The sequence below is a fragment of the Octopus bimaculoides genome, chromosome 4 (genome assembly GCF_001194135.2).
Source record: "Octopus bimaculoides isolate UCB-OBI-ISO-001 chromosome 4, ASM119413v2, whole genome shotgun sequence".
In the NCBI taxonomy this organism is placed as follows: Eukaryota; Metazoa; Mollusca; class Cephalopoda; order Octopoda; family Octopodidae; genus Octopus; species Octopus bimaculoides.
The window spans coordinates 145,953,277-145,962,103 of record NC_068984.1 but is presented as its reverse complement, the minus strand read 5'-3'; the positions used below and the strand labels follow the sequence as shown (position 1 = coordinate 145,962,103).

Sequence of the window (8,827 nt, the reverse complement as noted above, 5' to 3'; positions counted from 1 at the left end):
GGTTTGATTTAATGAAGAATTTTGAAGATATATGCCATAATAAGCGGAAAAAGATGTTTTTAGCTGTTGTGAGATGTAATTTTATAACTAAGCTAAATTCAATGTTCAAGTGTTTCTCGAATATGTTTACATTGATAAGCTGTGAACCTTCGATCCCTAAGCTATCGCAGTATCTGACTCTAATTCTAGGTTGGGGGGGGGGGTTGTAGGACGTTTGGCACTAAGCAGTGGAGTCCAGTTTAGATATTGGTATACCTGTCAATGGTAAAATTAGGTGATGACCATCACGAGATCTTTCATTATGGGTCTTTATTTCATAACAGACATGTTTATGGCCTAAGTCATGCTTCATCCGAAACAGCTGTCATGATAAGACTATTACACCACTCATGCTCATTAAGACTATTTGTGTTCATCGGCCTTTTCACACGCGCGCACGCACGCACGAACACATGCACACATGCACGCATACATATACATGAGCACACACACGCAAGTACATATACACACACAGGCACGCGCGCGCACACTCACATTATATACATATTATGTAGGCGCAGGCATGGCTGTGGTAAGAAATCTGCTTCCCACATGGTTCCGGGTTCAGTCCAACTGTGTGGCAACTTAGGCAGGTATACTCCATACATATATATATATATATATATATGCATATATGTGTGCGCGTGTCTGTGTTTGTGTTTGTATTCCCCCACCGCTTGACAACCAGTGTTAGTTTGTTTACATCACCGTAACTTAGCAGCTTGGCAAAAAATACCGGTAGAATAAGTAGCAGACTTTAAAAACGTTTTGGGATTGCAATCACCCCAAATTCTGTGTAGCCTGTAAAAAGAGTTTTGTGGGTTGATAATGAAGTGACTTGAAATGTTGTAACACTAAATTGCGTATTGTTTTCTGCAACCTATTGAGGACGTATTTAATTAAGTACCACAATTCTACTTGTCCCCCACCCACTTGCCGAATCTACTTGTCCACCGTCCTCTTCATGTGAGAGAGCCTCTACGCGAGTGGCTGATCGAATAGCAGCCAAACCTCTCCCACCACTTAACCACTTAAACTCAGAAGGACACATTGCAAAATGTAAACAGGATGGCCATGGCTGGAATGCTTTTGACCCAAAAAGTTAGCTAAATCAATGTTGATCTCGGGTTAAACAACAACGACCCGGAAAGAAAAAAAAAATAGTAAGGCCAGATTCGAACTAAGAACGTAAAAAGTATTTTGTCCAATGCTCTGACCATTCAGCCAAACCACCATAACTGTAACTTAATAAATATTGAGTATTATCACATGACACGAACATTTGAGCGATTAAATTGGCTGCTGAAGATTTTCGTCATATTTCTCCATTTTCTCACTTTCCTTTTCATTCACCGTGGTCCCACGATGAAGCAATATACACAATGATTACTTTGTTTTTATTTTTTACGACAACAATGCCAGCTTTTCTAGCCACGGTAAGACGATCACACTTGATGGTCATGTCCCACAAGATCTTATATTGTTCATTTTCAACAACACTTTTCGGTTGGTGCTTATGACAGAACTTCCAGTGAACCAACCTGGCAATGGTTCTCTTGTACACTTTTGGTGCAAGCGTCTAACAGTCACTAATAATGTGGTTAATTGTTTCACCTTTTTCAACCTTCAAAACAGGAAAGTCACTGACTTGTCAATATTGAACTTGATATCAAATTCCGCCGAGGTCGACTTTGCCTGTCATCCTTTCGGGGTCGATAAATTAAGTACCAGTTGCGTACTGGAATTGATCTAATCGACTGCCCCCTCCCCCAAAATTTCTGGCCTTGTGCCTAGAGTAGAAAAGAATATTGAACTTGATAGAAGCTCATTCCCGTTGTCTATCTTGGGCTGCGAAAATAAGAGCTTCAGTTTCAACTTTCCAGTCGCTTTTTCTAGTTCATTCCCAGACCCTGTCAATTGTCTCAAGCATTGGAATTGGCCATTTTTTCCCTTCCATCTATTCAAGGTGTCTTTCTGTCTGTCTTTTTCAAAGCCTTCCTTTTCATTTGCTTCAACACTGCTTAGGACTTCCATCCTTCTTACTCCTATCATCGATCTCTCCTTTCAATTTTTTACATACCATACCAGATTATATCTCTCACACCTTTACATACCATACCAGATTATTTCTTTCACACCTTTACATACCATACCAGATTATTTCTCTCACACCTTTACATACCATACCAGATTATTTCTCTCACACCTTTACATACCATACCAGATTATTTCTCTCACACCTTTACATACCATACCAGATTATTTCTCTCACACCTTTACATACCATACCAGATTATTTCTCTCACACCTTTACATACCATACCAGATTATTTCTCTCACACCTTTACATACCATACCAGATTATTTCTCTCACACCTTTACATACCATACCAGATTACCGTACATTTCAGTATATAAGGCGACCTACAAATAAGACGACCCGAAAATCCGAGTAAATGTTCATGACATTAGCTAATATATGAAGTATAAGACGACCTTTAAAATACAAAACTCGCCTAAGTTTAAGGATAGCCTAAGCAACAGTGTAAAAGTTACCATATCATATAAAATACTGGATATTAATTAAAGACGATGTTATTAGAAATGTTATTTTACTTAACATATCCTTGAAAGTTAAGACATGAAACAATATATAGTAATAACATAAATTTGTATAAGATGATGGAAGAGATCGTTTCTTTAGCGCTGTCGATCGTAATGTCATAAACAAAGACGTGTTCATGCGGCTGAACTATTTGAAACTTTCAAAGCAGCTGACGACTGACGAACTCATTATATCAACAAACAGCATTCTTCTTCTTCTGTTTAAGGCGATTCAACTACAATGTTGTTTTCACTTCATTTTCTCTCTGATTCAATCTGTCCTTGATTCTCCTACCAACCAGATACAATTCTTTAAATATTTTTTTATACTCGACCTGGAGCAGCCAAAAGAAAACAAACAAACAAACAAACAAACAAACAAACGAAGAAAATACGAAGCAAAGTTTTAAACTGAAAGTTGTTGAAGTTGCCAATGCATCTGACAACTGTGCTGCTGTGAGAACATTTGATGTGACTGATAAGCTGGTAAGACATTGGGGAAAGAATGAAGATAATTTAAGAAACATGTCAAAAGTGAAATGTGCAATGAGAAGCGGAAGCTCTCGATGACCAGAGTTGGGAGATCATGTTTGAAAGTGGGTACTTGAACTGAGACAGGATGGATACGTAGTAACACGAAATAAAATAAGATCATATGCATTAATATGGGCAAAAGCCAACCAAGACGAAAGCAGTAGGCTGGTGCAGTCGTTTCAGGAAGAGAAAGAATCTTGTGATACGACAAAAAACGAAAATCGCTCAAAAGCTACCAAGAGACCTTGACCATAAAGTTACCAATTTTCATCGATTTATTATTGGGATGAGGCAAAAACATCATCTTCTTATGTCATGTATCAGAAACATAGATGAGACCCCATTAAACTTTGATATGACGGGTGACAGAACGGTTGACAAGAAAGGCGCAAAAACCGTGCATGTTAGAGGCATGGGTCATGAAAAGACAAGGTTTACGGTCGTGTTATCGTGCATGGCTAACGGAACGAAACTGAAACCCATGATAATTTTTAAGCGAAAAACTAAGCCTAAAATAAATTTTCCTTCTTGAGTATTTGTTCATTTTCACGAAAAAAGATGGATGGATGAGAATGGCGTAAAATTGTGGATAGAAAATATTTGGAGCAGACGTCCGGGTGGGATAAAAAAGGAAAGAAGTCTATTGGTTTGAGATATGTTTCGTAGCCACATAACAGAACACTAAGGCCAGATTATCACGAAATAATACTGATATTGCAGTTATACCTGGTGGTCTGACCTCTTTACTGCAGCCACAAGACGTCAGTCTAAACAAACCATTTAAAGATAATGAGAGAGGAATGGAGCAATTGGATGCTGCATGGAGAGAAATCTTTTACAAAAGGCGGAGCTATGCGTGCTGCTTCATTGGATGTTTTGCGTGTATAATTGTTATGTCCGATTTATTATATTCTAACTTCTTGTCCATTTGAATAGAAAAATCCCACAAAATCTTACATTTCTCCGACTCCAGAACTCTTTCGACTCCGTGATTGTCCCATGTGTTTCCAGCTTCAAAGCCCCATTTCTGGCACAGTTTCCAGTGCAAAACTTTTAAAATCTGGTCGTGCCTCCATTTCTTATATTCTTCCTGTGCCAACTTGAGGCATTCTGTCACAAAGTGTGCCACTGTCTCGTTCCAAGTTCTACAGGCTCCACGTTTTTCTGACACATTCTCTCCATATATATTTTTCTTCAAGTTGTTTGTTTTTATCGCTTGATGTTGGGCTGCTACAGTTAAGCTCTGTTTCTTTTTTAAATTGCCCCCTTTTAAAACAAAGCTCAGGATTTTGTTCCCTATGCGTCTTCAGGGGCTCTCCAAAATTGGCCGTCTAAAGGTTTCTCTTCGATCTGTCTGACGTGCTCTCTTTGTATTTCGTTCTTGTCCTTTTCCCCTATTACGCGTGTCATCACCTGTTCTTTACTAACTGTCTTTAATAGTTTTTCTGTGCTGCTCTGTAAGTATTCTACTAGACTTTTTTCTTTCCATCTATACACATTCCTCTACTGCTATTAAGCCTCTATTCCATCCTGGTCTCTCCTCAGGTACAGACGGTTGATATCAGCTTTCGGATGGTGGGCTCCATACATCGTCAACAACTTCCTAGTTTTTCTGTCAAGTTTCTTTATTTCGTTTCTGGTTCATGTCTGATTAGGGTACTTCTCTTTAATTTATTGCTTCAAAAAGATTTTTGGAATTCAGCTTTGACTATAATAATTTCCTTAGTCTCCTTGTGTACTCCCATTTGTTTCATTTCTTCATTTGTTATCTCGTCTACTTCCAGTCTTCCCAAGTACTTATACCACTGTTCTTACTCAACTGCTCTCATTCTTTGCCCATTGTTTGCATTTCAATTTCCTGATTTCTTTCACGTCTTCCTCGTTTCATTTTCAATATAGCGCACTTTTCTATTCCAAATTCCATGACTACGTCATTTGAGAAAATGCGGATAGTATGCACAATAATAATAATAATAATAATAATAATAATAATAATAATAATAATAATAATAATAATAATAATAATCATAGCATGCCCAGCTGACAACAAGGAATGCGATAAGGAAGAAAGAAAAGTCGAGAGATATGACAGGTTAGCTTGGGAAGTTAAGCAGTTGTGGTCGATGAAAAAGGTGGCAATAGTACCCAATAATCGCCAGAGCCCTGGGAACAGTGAGCAAACATCTCGAGAAGTACATGGAACAGATAGGGGCTGCAATAAGGGTGGAGCACTTGCAGAAAACAACACTGCTTGGAACCACTCGAATACTCCGGAAGGTGCTCGAAAAATAAGGGGTGCTACCTTAGTTCACTGGTAGGGAACAGCTGACACCACAGTACATCTCCAGCGTTAGGAGTTGTGGAAAGGCAATGGTAATAATAATAATAATAATAATAATAATAATAATAATAATAATCTATTATTATTATTGTGTCTTTCTTTCAATTTTGTTCCCATTTCTTGCTGAGTGTCTTCCCGACACCCAGGGCAAAAAACTCTCTGTATACATTGGCAGGCCATTAAAATAAACACATCAGATTGTTCATTTACAAAGTTACGTGATAGAAAAAAAGAAAAAGAAAAAGAAAGAAATTAAAAAAAATATCGAAAATGAAAGAAAAAAGAGAAGAAAAACAAAAAAGAAAAGAAAGAAAATAGAAAACAAAACAAAAAAAACCCACTGCGACGATGCTCTTCTCAATACGTGTGACTCGTAAAACAATCTTTTGCACTTTCTTTTTGTATGAATTGTAATCCAGGAATCATTCTCATATTATTATTATTATTATTATCATTATTATTATTATTATTATTATTGTTGTTATTATTAGAAAGGCTAAACATGATGTAGAAACTGGCGCGGTAGATTGAAATGAAATATTTTGGGATTACTTACGTTTCTTGAGCAAGACCCGTCGTTTCGTCTCTCAATCAGCAGAATGGCAATTCTAGCGGCAGCTCTTCAATTTATATCCCACTTCGATGTTGTTGTCGTTGCTACAACCATTGTTGTGGATGGTGTCGCCGGTGGTGCTCTTACTGCTACTAATATTGTTGTTGTTGTGGTTGCTGATGGTGGTGGTGGTGGTGGTGATGGTGCTGTCGTTTTTGTTCTCCGTAAAGTCAATGTTTGCGACGTTCGTTCTTGTAATTTCCGAAAATGACTAATTAATTCTTTGTCTTGTATAACCATATAAGTTATATAGTTTTTTTTGTTACACTTTTCTCCCAAACAGTGGAACAATTAAAAATAAAAAAAGAATAACTGGAAAAAACTATTTAATGATACCAAAAGAAAAACCAGTCTTCACAGTTATATTCATTCGTCGCAAAAACCAACGCAAACACACACACACACGGACACACGCACACACACACATGGACACACGTACACACACCCGGACATACGCACTCACGCACACACACACACACACACACAGCCGGACATACTCACACACGCACATACAGCCGGACACACACGCACGTATGGATACTGAGGCGGTCAAAAATTCTGGCAACAAGGTTTACGTAATAAAAGGCGAAACAAACATCAGATCGTCGCCCCGAAACGGCCATTCCTTTGCATCATGTTCTTTCATCCGGTTCCAAACTTACTAAAATCTTCCTCTCCCCCCTCCCTCTCTCCTTGTTTAATGTTTACAAATGAATGGAAGTGCGTACGTGCGAGTATATCTACATATCTTTCGTTTTTGACCTGCCGCAGTCATTAGACTGCGGCCATTCTGGGGCACCACCTTGGAGGTATGTTTTTACTCGAACAAACCGATCCCGTTTCTTATTTTGATAAAGCCTGGTGCTTATTTTATCGTGGTTCATGTGCTGAACCGCTAAGTTACGGGCACGTAAACAAACCAACACTGATTGTCAAGTGGCGATCGGACACGCGCGCACACGCGCACACACGTCTGCCAAATCCACTGACAGGGCTTTGCTTGACTCGGGACTATGGTAGAAGATACTTGTCCAAGGTGCCAGGAAGTGGGACTGAACCAGGAAACATGTGGTTACATCAATTATTAAAACACTCAAGCACATTGAGAAAAATATTAACAATGAAAGTGAAAAACTTTCTCGTGGGATAAATTCTTCAGATTTCCACTCCTCAACTGCCTCTTTGAACCTACTTCAACCGCATGCGCGCATCTTTGTTTATTTCTAGGAGTTTGTCTCGTTATACTTATTGACCAAAGGTGAGGATAGTGATGAAAAACCCGAAATGGAGACAACGGTTTGGGTTTTTCAGCGACCTCTCCTTTACTGAAAATCGGTTACTGGTCGATGACCGATAGAGAACAATCGCGAATACCAGCAGCTGAAGTATGAGTGTAGCCAGGTTCTAAACCTAGGGGAACCGTGACACACCCCAAACAATTTTTAATTGATTGTTTATATATTTTCTAAAAAGCACCAATTTTGAAAAATATTCTCGCTGGGAGAGGTCGCTCCTCTTACTCCTGTTAGCTATGCCGGTAGAAACTCCATAAGATGTACCCAGTGCAAGCTATGGGCACATAAGAGGAACAGTAATATCACTGGAAGATTAACAGAGAAAGTAGGTTTTACATGTAGCAATGTGCAGGTACATTAAACACCAGGAAAGAACAAAAACAAATAGACTCCCACCACCTCAAATGTCAAGGGGAATCCTTGGAAGTAGCAGGCAGTTTCTGTTACTTAGGTGATCAAGTTAGCAGTGATGGAGGTGGTTCCAAAAGCATAGCTGCTAGAATACAAATAGGTGGGGGCAAAGTTCAGAGAGCTAGTACCTCTGTTAGTAATGAAGGGCCTCTCCCTCAGAGTGAAAGGCAGATTGTACGATGCCTGTGTACAAACAACTGTTATATGGCAGGGAGACATGGGCTGCCACAACTAAGGACATGCGAAGGCTTGAAAGAAACGAAGCCAGTATGCACTGCTGGATGGGTAAGGTTAGTGTGCATTATATAGGACAGGGTGTAAGTTGAGAGAAAAACTGGGTATACGAGGCATCAGATGTAGTGTGCATGAGAGAAGACTGCACTGGTGTGTGTGGTGTATGCGTGTGAGTAGAAGTAATCGGCTTACCTCGTTTTCTTTCCTTTGTACGAGTCTGTCCTGCGGTATCCGATCCTCGCGCCTGGCCCCGACCCGAAGAATGCTAGAAATAGCAGCTGCTTCTCTCAACACCTGGACGATCGCTTGGCACGACCTCTCGTCACAACAACCCCGCTCGAAAAGGGCACGAAATCCCAATCGAGGCTCCCTCTTCCCCTTCCGGTCAGCGGTCAGCTCCCCAGTTGCTGACGTCATACCACACGCCACCCTGATCTTAAAGATCACGTCCGCCATCCAACCGGGCGGGCGCCTTACGCGTCGAGATCTTCTCAAGCCAGGTGCCTCGTTTCCCTCGCCTTGATCGTCCGATAGTGCCTCTCTACGATTCCGTTGCCACTCGGCCTATACGCCGCTCTGAACAATCGTCGCACCTTCCCCAACGCTTCCGAACGAAACGCCGCCCCGTTGTCCATCAGCAGTTCTTCCACGGGATCCCTCTCCAAGAATATCCCGTTCAGAATGCGGGCAATCTGATCAGCAATGCCTGTCCTCAGCTCCCTCCAAATGGCCAGCCGGCCTGGCCCGCATTCGACC

The 8,827-nt window shown here is 40.3% G+C and overlaps 1 protein-coding gene across 1 annotated transcript in view; it reads right to left on the bottom strand.

Annotated features, from left to right (window-relative positions):
- The window catches only part of LOC106873644 (calcium-binding mitochondrial carrier protein SCaMC-1), a 16,627-nt gene extending 9,867 nt beyond the window's left edge, over nt 1-6,760 (bottom strand). The window contains exon 1 of the mRNA XM_014921092.2: nt 6,075-6,760. The gene's annotated coding sequence lies outside the window, so the exon portion shown is untranslated. The remainder of the gene's footprint in view (nt 1-6,074) is intronic.
- Nucleotides 6,761-8,827: the final 2,067 nt, after the last annotated feature.